Below are 15,415 nucleotides of genomic sequence, written 5' to 3'. Positions count from 1 at the left end.
ATGAACCCTTCTTTTTTCACCGAGTTTGAAGAACTTACAGGGCGAGTGTGTGTGCTATTTATTATTCTAACTTATGACTTGAGTGAGATTCTTATTTCTTTCACCCTTGACCATTTTTCCTTAAAAAAAAAAAAATAGGGTTTGGGTGTTAATGTGAGGCTTCATTTATTACTCTCCAGTCAGGGAATGTATCTAATGAGACAGTTTTATGCAGTTTTTAAACAAACCCGTTTCATGGCTCTTTAATGGGCATCTAATTTTTCAAATTATATGTAGACCCTGGTTTTTATTGGTGCTGTTAATCCATTTCTCTGGAGTTTACTGTATACACACATGGTAAAAATACAGAAAATTTGTATTTTTGGCATAGATGCTCACCTTAATGAGTATTTACTTGGGCAGATGAGTGCTTGCATAATTGAACAATTCATGGACCAGAGATAATTGAGCATTACAATAAGTTATGTCACCTATTTACAAATGGGAGCCATTAACTCTCCCTTGCTTACTGAAATGAACTTTTTAAACCAAATGATTACAAATGCACGTCACAAAATAAACCTTTTCAGGGTCAGTTCATTTTTACCTACTTTGATAAATAATAATCCTGACAGCATTCAGTTTCTATTTTAAAATGAAATAAGCATTTTATCATAAAGTCCGTTAAGGCATCATTCTTAGCAAGTAAATAAAAACAGTAATTATAGAATACTGAGGAAAACCTAATTAGTTCACTTCACATTTTCTTTCTAGAAATTACACATAACATTTAAAATAAAAATAAAAGAAAATTCATGGCATTATTTTAATATTATATATTACATTTTTGTCTTAATTCAACCAATAAAACTTTTTCTAAGTAGAATGTGCTCTTTCCTTATTAAAACAAAGAGATAGCTCATTTGTTTCTGAATGTGGCAACAGAAGAGAACCATGAGGTTCTTCCAAATATCCCTGTTACACCCCTTCTTTACCCCGGTCTTCAATACTTGCGTTAAGACACTAAGGATATTCATACGAAGTATTGAAAATATTTAAGGATCAGTAAAACACGACAAGGCCTTATTAAAACCGCTAATCAGAACGGGCATCTGCCAGCTGGGACTGATACTGGCTGATAGCCTCCACAGCCACCCTCCACACACATACCAGTACTGCCTCTGATGCTTCTCCAGGCTTGGGGAGACTAGTGGACATTAACAAGGGGTTCTAGGAACTGAGCAGCCTTCTTGCCTGGTATTTCCCCAATGGCTAATTTTGTGGAAGATCTTTTGGCAGTGGTTTTGGGTCAGACAAATTCTAATACAGGCTGCATGCCATTTTCCTTTTGGGGATATTTCACATGCATTAGAACTTTAGGTCTTGCAGTACAGAAATCAGCAAATCGTCAAAGGCCCATGCCCTTTGCTCTATTTGGTGATTGTTTGATCTGGTGCCTAACACTTAAGAGTAATAATATCAAGAAGAAGGAATGCAACTATAATTTTTATAGCCAAGTCACTCTGCATATAAATATTTTGCAATTTCACTTTAACATAAAGATTCTCTTTCTAATATTCCACTCCATTTGATAATGGAGCGGAATACATTATTAGGTAATGAGCTTTCTGTCACTTGGTGGTATTCCAGCAAAGACTGGTATCTGTTTCGCAGTCTGATGTGTTAAAAAGGTATCTGCACTAGTTTTTTGTACTAAGAACCCCTCCACAGAAAGTTCAAAAGTCTATGTTTTTTCCATGCCTTATTTAAAATTTTATTTTTCATAATCATAACTTTGAATATTAATAAATTAATTTAACAGATGAAGAACCCATATCAAACATTCAAAATCATAATTATATACAGGTATGTAAATAACTGTATTAGTAATATATATTTAAGTCAATGTATACTATTTTTGTTTAATGCCAGGAATTGGAAATTAATTCAAATGAATTAAATTATGTTTAAACTATGTAAACTATGAATTAAACATCTTTTGAGATAACTGACATGAATGAATACCAAACCACTAAAAATACTATCTTGAGTTAATGCCAAATAGTTATAAAACATTCACAGGTTTTAAATGCTTTTGTTCTACCATGCTTTTTAAATAGCATGTCAACTATAATGTTTAAAATAGTAAACACTTGTTTAATAGAAATGGCGATCTTCATGTCAGTTTCTACCAGATAGTTAGGAAAGCCTTTAGATATGAATCACGTGTTGGCCTTCTCTGAAGATTCTCAGCACATGAATCAAGTTACTTAAAATACATCTGCTTATGACCAGATGCTGCTCAATGTTATCAATAATCTTTTTTGGAATATTTAAGAACCATTGTAATAATGTCATATGAATAATGAAACGGATTAAAAACTCCTGAAATTGAGGGCACTTGAGAGAGAGATACATGTCTGCAAAAAAGAACCTAAAGGATCCTAATCTCTCTGATTATAATAAATATATGAATTGGATGTACTCATGTTTCTGATATCAAATAAACAGTGAAGTTTAACACCCCTCAAATACAACATATTATAAAGTTTCTATAAAAGATAGTGTGTTTTTCTAACTACACTAAGATTTTCTTGAAAATTCCCCAAATATACTAACTATTCAGCGTCACTGGAACAAAGGAATCTATTTTGAAGGACTAGAAAAAAATTTGAATTACCACTGTGTGAGTATCTGTAGTGCTAAACTTGAAATCATTTTAGACTTTTAGAGGTATATTTGACTTTGCATAAGACATAGATAATTTCTCTGATTTACTTGATTTAAATGAGACGAGATTACTACTTAATGCTGTAGCTCAATCATTATGCAGTCATCCAGGGCGAAAGTGAAACGTTCAGAAACATTTTCACATATGTAATTTGTATAAACCATAAGGTTATTATTAAGAAATCTTAGCAATATGTATGACTGTGGCAGAAGCAGTAGTACCAGCCTTTTTATCTTCTTGCTATAGACAGGAATATCCTCAAGGATAGAAGACTGGCTGTTTATTATTTTATGAATCAAGAAAGTATTTCCACTTTGAAGGTACTGAATTTTTTAAAGCTTCTTAAAAGCCATAAGTAAATGTAACAATATGCTACTTTACTCCAAACTCTCATCACCAAAAGTACCTAAATTAGGAGGATTTCATACTTGTTCTAGCATGTAGTTGTGCCCTAAGAAGGAGCCATTTTTTACTCCAAATTCTTAATGCAATGAACACATTACAGGAATATTTCTATTCTCTGTAGTTGACACAGTCCAAATAAAGTTGACCAGCTTCCACAAAATATCCCAGCTCACGTTGTCCATTGCACAAGTTAAAAATAAATTTTTCATCTGGCCTTTAATAAGAACTTAAGTAAGTCCTTAAATAAAGACCCTTTCATTGCTTCTTATTATAATATTTTAACTAAGACTCCCACAAACATCTTTCAGTTTAGATAACTGACTTATTTCCATAGCTTGTTGGAGAAATTGGTAAATTATTATTACTAAATTTCTGATAGTTCCCTAATATTGCAGTTTGTTTTATCCAAAGTCTCACATTACTTTCCTTTCTTACAGAGGTTCAAAATTATAGTGACATATTTTATTAAATAAATAAATACATTTTAAGTACTACCATATGAAAAACACTTTGTTAGATGTTATGGAAGACAGATAAATCAATCCTGGTCCCAGACTTCGCAGTCTAGGGGAAATATGTATATGAGTAATTCTTATGTCCTAGAAGAGAAGACAAAAATCTCCATGATGAAAGAATGCAATGGGGAAAGGAAAGATTATTTCCAATTATGGAATTTTAGCAGAAAGCTAATGTTTCCACAGGAGACAAAAATATTCTCTGAAAAGGGAATTCCCATTATTGGCAAGCAGTATCTGTTTCACTGGGATTTCTGGTAGCCATGGCCTAGTGAATGCAGTGTCTTCAAACCAAAATCAAAAAAACACATTTCTAAGAGCACTTCATTTATTTTGGAAAACCACTTTTCTCTGACTTTTCAATTTCTTTCTCTGTAAAGTACAGCTTTTCTAATCTATATTCATGAGAAATTCTTTAAGTTTGAGTAACAAATGGAATAATGTACAAAAAAGCACTTTGAAAATTACTATTCAAAATAGCAGGCTTTTTTTTGGTCAAGCACTTCATGTGTATTTAAGATATTGATATGGATTTTTGAGTGAAAGTTCTTGAGAAATACAAAAATTTAATGTATTGCTGATGCATCACTACTCATTATGAGAGCACCCCAATTCTAAGGAGACATTAGAAAATTGAGACTTGAAAGTCAGAGAGATGTTTGCTCTCATATTTTAGGCCCCAATTAGTTTCAAAGAGACAAGGGATGTCCCTTAGGTTATTTATTCTTTTTCCTTCAGAAAACTTAAGTTGTCCAAAATAAAAAGGACTTATAAGGCAAGTGTTATCTATTTCTTGCCCTGCCTGTGTGTGAGGTAAGAGATGAACCTCAGGAATTTTCACATTTGATATTAAAAAAATAGTCAACTTATTTTTTAAAACAGCTTATTTTTTTTTTAAGATTGTTTATTTACAGAGAGAGAGTGCACAAACAAGCATGAGCAGGGAGAGGGGAGGGGAAGTAGTAGACTCCCCACTGAGCAGGGACCCTGATGGTAGGCTCCATCCCAGAACCCTGGGATCATGACCTGAGCTGAAGGCAGATGCTTAATCCAAAGAGCCACCCAGGTGCCCCAATAGTCAACTTATGTTTAACAGCACACTACAAAGCATGATTTGAAAGAACATCAATGTAAACAAATCAGAGTCCAAGGAGATTCAGGCTTTCTGACGTTCAGGGCATTCTGTTGAACCATATAACTACTCTTTTAGCCCTATAGCTGATTTTCTCATTCCTAGGACTCCTTACCTGCCCTAAATCACAATGTTCTACCTTTTAAGGGCAAAACAATTTAAATTTCCCTTGCATTTTCTTGTTAAAATCGTAATTCTTTCCTAAAAATCATGGATGACTCCAATGAGTTACTGATCACGTTACCACATTGATAAATAAAAGGATTCCAGGTAAATCAAAAGATAAAATTCATCAATCTTTCATATTTTATTGGTAATCTCCTAAGATGTAGTTTCCTACTATTAAGAAAATGTGCACAGACAATAAATTTTGAAATCTCTAAAAGATAACCAAAATACAATAACAAATCACATTCAACATGGAAACATGAAGATTATAAACTTAGTCAAATTCGTATCAATCATATTTGTGAACTGAAAAATCTCAAGTCCTAAAAATAGTCAGTGTACCTGACCAAAGGAAAGATCATTTGAGATTTTCTCTTTATTCATTCAAAGATGATCATATGATATACTCGCATTCTCAGTAGAATCTATTGCAGTAGGCAAACTATTTAAATATTAACAAGTTTTCATCAAACATTAACTTTAAACACAATAGAGATCATTTAAGTCTAAGGAATACAATAACTTAAAATAATACAGTTATGGTTGCCTATAATTAGTGGCACTTTGTAATAAGAAATTTCACTCCACATTACGCACTCTAATGGGAACAGGTTTAGAAAGAAACTAAAACAAAACATGACAGAATTTACCTAAAGACTATAAACTGATTGATGTTTTGGAACTTTCCTCAGACCTCACTGAGTGATATGTTCTCATTCAGGCAACACTAAATGTACTAAGAAATTCAAATGCTGTTTTACAATTTTCAGGAAAGAAAAATAAGAGAATGGTCAGCAACCATCATGGCTGAGAATTTAGGTTAAAAGAAAGTGTTATATATTTGTCAATATTGTTTCTATGTAATTCTGAAGGAAACAAATGTAGGCGTATTCACTGAAAATAAATGAGCAATGGTGATTCTTTCCTCCTAGTATTGTCTTCCACTTTACAGTTCTGTAGAATTTGTTTGCAATCTCTTTCACAAAAACATGGGGCTTTCAAGTCAACTACTATAGGAAGAAATATAGCCATATTTCTGTTGATACTTCAGAATGTAGACACAGAAGACAAGATACCTACTGTAATCTCAGAAATTTAACCTCAAACTAACAAAATAAAATTAGACCAGGATTCATATATTTTGTGTAGCCTTACTTTTAAAAAGCTTCATCTTTAGTAAGAAAAGACCTCATCTCACTTCCAGAGCTTTGAATCTGCATCAATTAAACATTTATTATTTCCACTTTTATTCTTAACCTAATTTCTAACCTAGAGCATTAGCTTCCTGTTTTTCCTTCTGTAGACTTTAAATCAATGCTGCTAATTACAATAGAAGGATATATCTATTGAGTTATCCAAACCAATCAAAAACATTTGAGATCCACCTGATCTTGCCTCATTATAGGTGGAAAATGGGTCAAAGCAAAAATTTATTTTTCAAATACAAACATTTGGTTCTTTTTTTTCTTTATTCTTTTTTTTATTATGTTATGTTAATCACCATACATTACATCATTAGTTTTTGATGTAGTGTTCCATGATTCATTGTTTGCCTATAACACCCAGTACTTCATTCAGTGCGTGTGCTCTTTAATACCCATCACCAGGCTAACCCATTCCCCCACCCCTCTCCCCTCTGGAACCCTCAGTTTGTTTCTCAGAGTCCATAGTCTCTCATGGTTCATCCCCCCACTCCGATTTCCCCCCCTTCATTTTTCCCTTCCTGCTATCTTCTTCTTTTTTTTTTTTAACATATAATGTATTATTTGTTTCAGAGGTACAGGTCTGTGATTCAACAGTCTTACACAATTCACAGCACTCACCATAGCACATACCCTCCCCAGTGTCTATCACCCAGCCACCCCATCCCTCCCATCTCCCGCCACTCCAGCAACCCTCAGTTTGTTTCCTGAGATTAAGAATTCTTCATATCAGTGAGGTCATATGATACATGTCTTTCTCTGATTGACTTATTTCGCTCAGTATAATACCCTCCACTTCTATCCATGTCATTGCAAATGGCAAGATTTCATTCCTTTTGATGGCTGCATAATATTCCAGTGTGTGTGTGTGTGTGTGTGTGTGTGTGTGTGTGTGTGTGTGTGTGTGTGTGTGTGTGTATACCACATCTTCTTTATCCATTCATCTGTCGATGGACATCTTGGCTCTTTCCATAGTTTGGCTATTGTGGACATTGCTGCTATAAACATCAGGGTGCATGTACCCCTTTGGATCCCCACATTTGTATCTTTGGGGTAAATACCCAGTAGTGCAATTCCTGGGTTGTATGGTAGCTCTATTTTCAACTTTTTGAGGAACTCCATACTTCATTAAGATAAAAGCTTTTGCACAGCAAATATCTGGTTCTTAATTTCACTGACACCGAGTTTCTATGCAATAGAAATATTTTTTTACTCAGAATTGTCTCAGGAGATGTATGTCATTTGAGGTTTGTATTAACACAGTAAGAAAGAATGCTGGTTCAATGATCTTTTTATCTGAGATACCTGAGATGCTGAGTCATTATAGTATTACAAAGCTGAGCTTACTTCCAAACTACACTTTCTAAGCATTTCAAATACAGTACTTGAGGGTGCCTGGGTGGCTCAGTTGGTTAAGCGTCTGCCTTCGGTTCAGGTCATGATCTGGGGATCCAGCCCTTGTCTGGCTCACCTGTGCTTAGCAGGGAGTCTGCTTCTCCCTCTCCCTCTGCCCCTCCTCCTGCTCTCTCTTGCTTGCTCGCTCTCTCTCAAATAAATAAATAAATAATCTTTAAAAAATACACTACTTGAATTTTCAAGTTATTGAATGGAAATTCAACAATACCATGATGCAAGGCAATGTGTAATTAGCAAAAATACATTTCGAAGATATACTTAACATTTCAAGTTGATGTTCATTAACATATAAAAATATATATTAGTCAACAGAATAAATATGAATTCAAAATCCTGTGGGACTTATTTTCCCCATTGATCATGAATAAAAACCATTAAAACTAAGGGTGAAGTATTTCCATATCAGGGAGCAGCTTTGCTCTTTTTCACTTCTGGGTCTGGATTTAGGCTGTTTTATTTATTTATTTTTCTCATTTCTAAAACTCAGATGTTTCAATGGCTTCTTTACATTTGTAAATTAATTACCTCAAATAATGTGCAATTATTTTTTCAAAATTTGATTACTAATATTCTCTCGATTGACAATTATATGTTTACTCTCATTAAGAAGGTTTATTTTTAAAAAGGAAGGTTTATTAAGTATTTAAGGTACACAAATAATAAAAAGCATAGACCAATATCAGAAATCCACTAGAAATGTTTACCTTGACATTTAAGTCAGTGCTAATTTTGACATCTATGAACCCCAGCCCATAAAAATGACTTTCCTCTATCCTCCTAGATAATGTACCATCTCTGCCACAGCAGCTTAAAGTTGCTGCTTTGCATGAACACTTAAGTATCCTACACAGCCAATTTTAAGATCTTGGTGACAGACTGTGCTAGGCTTGGGTCTGATTGTTTCCAATCTATTCTCTCTTCCCATGTTCCATTCTTTGTGAGAGGGACTCACCTCTTCAGATACATTTGCCAGGACCACTGTTGGTTAGCTTCTGGCAGCATCGGGCAGTGGAGACACCAGTGGGATTTTGGAGTGCAGTGGGAAAGGAAAAGCCAGGTTATTCTCACTTTCGTCTCTTCTGGGCAGTATTTTCAAACTGTTTAAGCTTATATCTGGCCCACTGTGGTTCCAGCTTTGAAAAAATGACTTTGGTCTCTACTGGTCCCAACATTTAGTCCTCCAATTAAGGGTGGCAGTAATTTCCCACTATTGCTAATCTCTGGGTTTCCCACTATCTGCTAATCACTTTTATGGCTTCCCCAAATCCCCATCACCTTTGTAACTAATTCCCAGAATGAAATACCCTGTGATAAACATTTTAAGTGGCTTCTTTTTCCTGGTTAGACTGAATTACGAATCTTGCACATCATTACAGTCATATAAAATGGTATGGCATTGTTTTAATCCCATTTACTGTATCAGAATATTGATATTTGAAGATATTAATCAAATTTCTTAAGTCATAATTCATGATAATTGTTGGTGGAAATTGAATTTGAATTCAGATTGGTGTGCCTCTTCAGCCAGTGCCTTTAAACACAGAGCATGTGTTTTGTATGGTGATCTGTATTTTATTAGATAAATACCTAAACTTTTCCTTACTAGATCTAAGCCTTTAATGATCATAATATACAGCTAAAAGGAGTTTGTATTCCTTTACTTTGTGAGAGGGCCTTGAGTGACACAGTGTAACTATGTTTCAGAACATAACAGTATGCTGTGCTGCACATGGTCTCTTGGGGAAAGGGTGGGGGCGGTGCAGGGAGACCAGAAAGGACACCATGTAATAATAATCCAGGCAAGAGCTCAGTGTGCCCTGGCTCAGGGTGGCCATATTGGAGTGATGCGAAGCGTTCAGATTCTGGATATATTTTGAAAATAGAGCCACCAGAATTTGTGGATGAATTAAATGTGGTATTAGAAAAAGCTATTGCTGTCAGTTGAGATGAAGAAGACTGTGGGAGAAACATATCTACAGGGGTGTCATAGGTAGTTTTCCATATTTTAAGTTATATTTGTAACAAGTGCATTATGTTATTATGAAAACTAGCTTTCAGGTGATAGGAACGTGTCTATCATGTAAACCCCCACATGTATGATTATAATCTAAGGAATTCAGAGAGAAGTTAACCGAATTTAGCAAACCACTGAGACCAATAATGTCACTGTGAAAAAGTCAAATTTAAAAGAGGAGCAAGTGATCAAGGATGTACAATAAGTCTTGAGTAAAGTTCCTAAAGGACGACTCAGTCCTGAGGTATGGGCCTTCCTCAGTGTGGGACAGCCCCACACCTCTCTTTCCTCACAGACTGGAAAGCTTGACAAAACCTGTGGTTCAATGCAAATGAAAGATTTACATAGTTTATAATTAAGCATAACTTATTTTAGATACTCAGCCTAACTTGTGTGTACATGTCTATTTTCTGCTCATTGGCTGTTGATCTAGAAAGCAGATTTTTGCCATCTTTCTACCATTTGCCCCTTTGTGGTTTTAAGCCAAGTTCTCAAATAGACAGGCAATTCCTTAAATACAGAGGTGAGTTTGCCAAAGGGTTTAGTGTAAAAATGAGTTCATATATAGTACATGACAGTCTATAAAAATGAAACCGGAGCAAAAAGAAAAAAAAAAAAAACAGTGTATAAGGAATACATTGCACATGGCAATCATAAATCCAAGTTTGGGGCTTGTATTCCAGACACAGAATTGCTGCTCTATGTATAACTATGTGTAGTTTCATTATGGGTCCTTTCTCAGAGACTCACTTTCTAAATTAAAGATCTCATGTTTGTTGTCAGTCCAAAGGAAACGATTTTTACAAGTTTCCTCCTTTTATTTTGATGCTTATGCATGTTTGTAGTAGTAATAGTTTTAAATCGTATTAGTACTTTGATATTTCAAGGTAGGCTTATACATAGAAGCAGATAGTATCAAAATTTTAGAGAAAGCTAGGTAAGTTGTTTTTTTTTTTCTATTTAATGAACCATTGTATTTAGAATTAGGAACTGTTCATTCATTTACTAATACAATTCTTTGCTTTTAGAAGTTTGACAATTCAAAGTCATAAAACAAAATAGAACAGATTTCCCTATAAGGGACTTTACCTACATTTCTAGAACAAACAATAAATGCCACAAAAGGTAGAAATTATTTCTAGCTGTTCTTCCAGTGTAGGAAATAAAATTCATCTGGAGGGTGTTGATTTCCACTGGAAGGTCAGGTGACAGGTAGAGAATTTCCCTGTATTATTTGGAAGAGGAGCCCCAGGCACATTTCACTTAATGCATGGGCATTTAATTCCCCCTAAAACATCAAATACAGACTTATATCTCCCAGTTGGTGACTATTCATGTATCACCCCTTGGCTGAGATATGCTGCAGTGGCAGCTTACTATTCAGACACTGTTCTACATATTGTTTACTCCACAATGACAAACAAGCTAACAGTGTCAACTCTCATAGCCTATACAAAAAAAAAAAAAAAAACAGTAAAATGCAGTAAAAATTAGTTATACTAATACTTCTGGTAATGATCATGACAATTTATCAAAGCTAATAAATACTACTCTTCCTTGGTGAAATATACATATAATAAAAAATTTAAAAATATTTGCAGTTATCCAAAAAAGGAACAGTAAAGGGAACAATCTGATGCCATAAACCTCAAAAGATGATGACAAAGGGAAAAAAATACAGCTTCATGGCATTGTTTCTAATTTCCTTCCCATACTCCCTTGCTTAAAGACACAGTGACTAAGAAATGCTGTAGAATATAAAATATGTCCTCAAAAGTTAGTTCAGAGAGGAAATTGAACAGGTCTCAGAAGAAAGTCAATGGGAAACTAAACAAAATATACCAGTACAAAGAGAAAATCCAGGCAAAATTCTCCAAATATTGTTAAATATGATGAAATGATGTATGAAATATGCAAATACACTGTAGAATAAAAATAAATAACTATTCAGTCTAGAAAAAAATGGAAGCCAAGGAATATAAGGTGTGATTGACTGCTACTGTTGAAATATGTGCCTTTCTTGCTTAGGGGAAACTATCCGGCCCTGGGTATTTATGTTTTGCCCTTTGTCTGATGAGGATGGCAATGACTAGAATGAACTTGAAAGCTATGTGTTGAAGACCCAGGATCTCCGTTAGCCCCAGTCCATGAATACCTATATGGAGAGCTATCCACCAACCCTAAACATCCACCCTGAGCTGTTAGGTAAAGGGAAAATAAAATTCTCTCTGGTTTGAGTAATTGCATTTTGGGGGTTTCTTTATTATTAAATCTAGCAAAACCCTATTTGGCTCAAAGGAAAATTTTGATCTTGATGTAGAGGAGAGCATAGTGTAACAGGACAGCTAAGTAGAACATGCAATCAGTTTTAAAAACGTTAGAAAAAGACACAAAATATTAGAATTTTAAAAAGAGAATAAGAATTAAAAAACTACAAAGCTAAAAATATAGGTAGAGTGCAAAAAAAAAAAAAAAAGGAAAGAAAAAAGATGTGGGAAGATTAAAAAACCGAGGAGCTGCATAGAAAAAATGAAGGGGCTATTCTGTTGCAGGGATAAATCCTGCTATAATCACAATGAAAGCAGATAATAGTTGTACAATTCAGATAATCCAATATTGGGATGGTTTATGCTCCTGAAATAGAGAACTCAACAAATAGAATCAGAAATTATTCAATAATACAGTTCAAGAAAAAATGTCTAAAATGAAGGAAGAAGTCATCTACAGGCTGAGTGGAACACCACTTTCCAGGAAAAGCTTGATATCATACAGCTAATGATGACTCATCTCCTAATTATATTACTGAATATCCAGCACAAATAAAAGATTTTTAGTCATCCTGGAAGATAAAGAAAGACCCTTACAGGATATACAGCTTGAGACTTCCGTTCCTAACATTCAACACAAGAAGTCCATGTGAACAAAGTTCTGAGAGGGGCCCAAGACTCCGTGGACACTGACCAGATATTAGTCACAAAAGCAAGAGAGAGATTTTATCAAACATGTAATTACTCAGGTAATAGAATGTCTATAGTCCCTTTGTGAAAAGTAAATTCCTTTTGAACACCAGACCCAGTCAGCAAATGAACCAAAATATAAAATCAATGAAGACACTAACAAGGGGAACCACAAGATATGTTTACAAAATGGAGATAAATGCCATAAACCATAACAATAAAATATAATAATATAATTTGTACAACTTTACGAGAAAGAAGAAACTGTGAACATTATAATGTATTTCCTCTCTATTAGACTGTCAGAAGTAAGAACAAAATGATGAAAAGACCAAGCACACAAACTACTAGATCAACACCCAGGGTTTACTTATCCAAAGGATATTGAGGTCAGCAAAATCAGAGTACACAGAGGAGAAATCAGTGTTTTAGAGACAATGGAACGACAAAAATCTGCACCCCAAAATCTTCACAAGCGGTTGACAATAGTAATTTTCTAATTGTGTGTGAGTCACTTCATATGTTTTCTGTCCCACTCTTAGCCCTGCCCTTCTATACATAGGCTTTTATACCTAAGCCTGAAATAGTGTTAATTCAAGCTAGTTGATAGGTGCTAGGGACCATCTCCTCTGGCCAAGTTCTCCTCATCAGTTTTAGAATTTACATAATACAAAATACAATCATAAGGTGAGGTCTCATATACACATCAGCCCAGATTGCATTTGCCACCCTCTGCAGGCTTACAAATCCTGATAGTATATTCCTTGACTCGGGGCTTGGAACAAGAACAAGGATCAGTTACCCAGATGTCTTAGGAAGTCATGTTTGTAGGTCTATTAATAAGTTCTATCCTGCAGCTAATTCCCTCATCATTTATAGCCAGAGTAAATAGAAAACTGAAACATGTAGATTAAAAAAAAAAAAACAATAATTCAACCTCATAATGTGTTTCATAAATCCTTGACCTTAGCCTGATCTTTTGCAAATAACATCTCCTATGACGAAGAAACATTTACCTGAAGATCATCAGATCCTTTGTTTTTCCTTTCTTTCTCTTCTGTTTAATTCAAATAAAATTGAATGTTTACTAATACAGCCTATGTGTTACCATCCCATCTTAATAAAATAACCTGAATATTCAATCTATCTATTATTGAATCCATATTTCTACACAGAATGCAGAGGTATATGAAATGGCATCACCTAAAGTTAATGATGACTCTGAGTGTTGTAGTAATGACATCCAAGTGCTGTCTCTCGAGTTAGAGAATTTATTACAGTATGACAGATTCATGTGCTTTTACTTCTATATAATTAGTCATCATGCCTCCTTAAGGCTCCCCTTGGCTGTGATCTTTTCTCAGGCTTGTTTTTGATTGTCTTGAGAGTTTTGAGGAGTACTCATCAGAAATTTTGCAGACTTCCTCCATTGGGATTTGTCTGATGTTTATCTCCTGGCTAGACTGAGGTTATGTGTTTCTGTGGGGAGGACCACAGAGGTAAGGTGCCATTTCATCAAATCACATCAAGGATTCATATCATCAAAATGACATCACCGCTGATACTGAGCCTGATTACCTAAGGTAGTGTTTGTCAGGTTTCTCTGTAAATGGTAACATTATGCCGCTCCCCCTCCTTCTTCCATACTGTACTCGTTGGAAGCAATGAATTAAATTTTAACCATTTCTCTCTTTCATATACATATGACAGGAAAAAAAGTTTGTAAAGTTTAATAATTAAGTATTTTGGGGCACCTGGGTGGCTCAGTCGTTAAACATCTGCCTTCCTTCAGCTCAGGTCATGATCCCAGGATCCTGGGATTTAGCCCCACATCGGGCTCCCTGCTCCACAGGATGCCTGCTTCTCCCTCTCCCACTCCCCCTGCTTGTGTTCCCTCTCTTGCTGTATCTCTCTCTGTGTGTCAAATAAGTAAAATCTTTTAAAAAAATTAAGTATTTTGAGGATATTTGCAGAGATTTTTAAAAATTATGTGTTTACTGGAAAACAAACTATAGCTAATTCTTATTCAGTGTTTACTATTGCTAAGCACTATATATGAATTACCTCATGTAAACATTGATCTAACTATGAGGGAAGTAAGTATTCTCTCCATTTTATAGACACATAAGGAATTGACTCAAAAATTGGTTTACTTGCCCAAGACCATATAAGAGTAAGTAACCATATTTCAAATACAGGCTTTCAGGCAGTCCAAAAAAATAATTTATAATTCTACACAGTAGTGCCTCCTAAAGTATTAGACACTTTTTCAAAAGAAGAAATCTCTAATATTCATGCCATAGTGCCTAGACATTAAGTTTTGGGGAAATATAAGAGCTTATGTGGTCTCCTTTTGTCAGGTTAAGCCTAGCTAGTTACTATCTATTAAACATTTTGGTGTTGGAGTTTTTTTTTTTTTTCCTTAAATGAACTACCTTGCCTTCTTTGCCCTCATTGACTTAAATTATGATGGCATGAACTTTTTTTTTGAGGTTATATTAATGATATTTCTGTACTCCATAGAATAATGCCATGTAATATAATATCATCAATAAATGAGTCTACTATTTATTCTGTCCATAAAGCTGAGGATACAGCATTATTTAAATAAGTCTATTTTATGCCAAAATAAGTGAATAGTGCAGTTCTTTCTTCCCTATTATTTGAAAATATGAGTCAGCTTCTAGTAAAGAAAATGTAAAATTATAAAAAGAAAAGTAAATTAACATTAATGCTGACATTTAAATAACTGATATGTCAGGGTAAAAAGACTGGAAAAAAATCAGTAAAGGATATAATTACATTTCACAAGTCCTCAGCAGAGTTCTGAGTTAATTTTTCTTTTTAGTAGCCAAAACCTCTAATAAGAAAAATAGATTGAGGTATAAAGAAGCAT

The sequence above is a fragment of the Eumetopias jubatus genome, unplaced genomic scaffold (genome assembly GCF_037043125.1).
Source record: "Eumetopias jubatus isolate StellerSeaLion01/CBP00866 unplaced genomic scaffold, mEumJub1_p1.0 scaffold_6, whole genome shotgun sequence".
NCBI lineage: Eukaryota > Metazoa > Chordata > Mammalia > Carnivora > Otariidae > Eumetopias > Eumetopias jubatus.
This window is presented reverse-complemented; position numbering follows the sequence as displayed.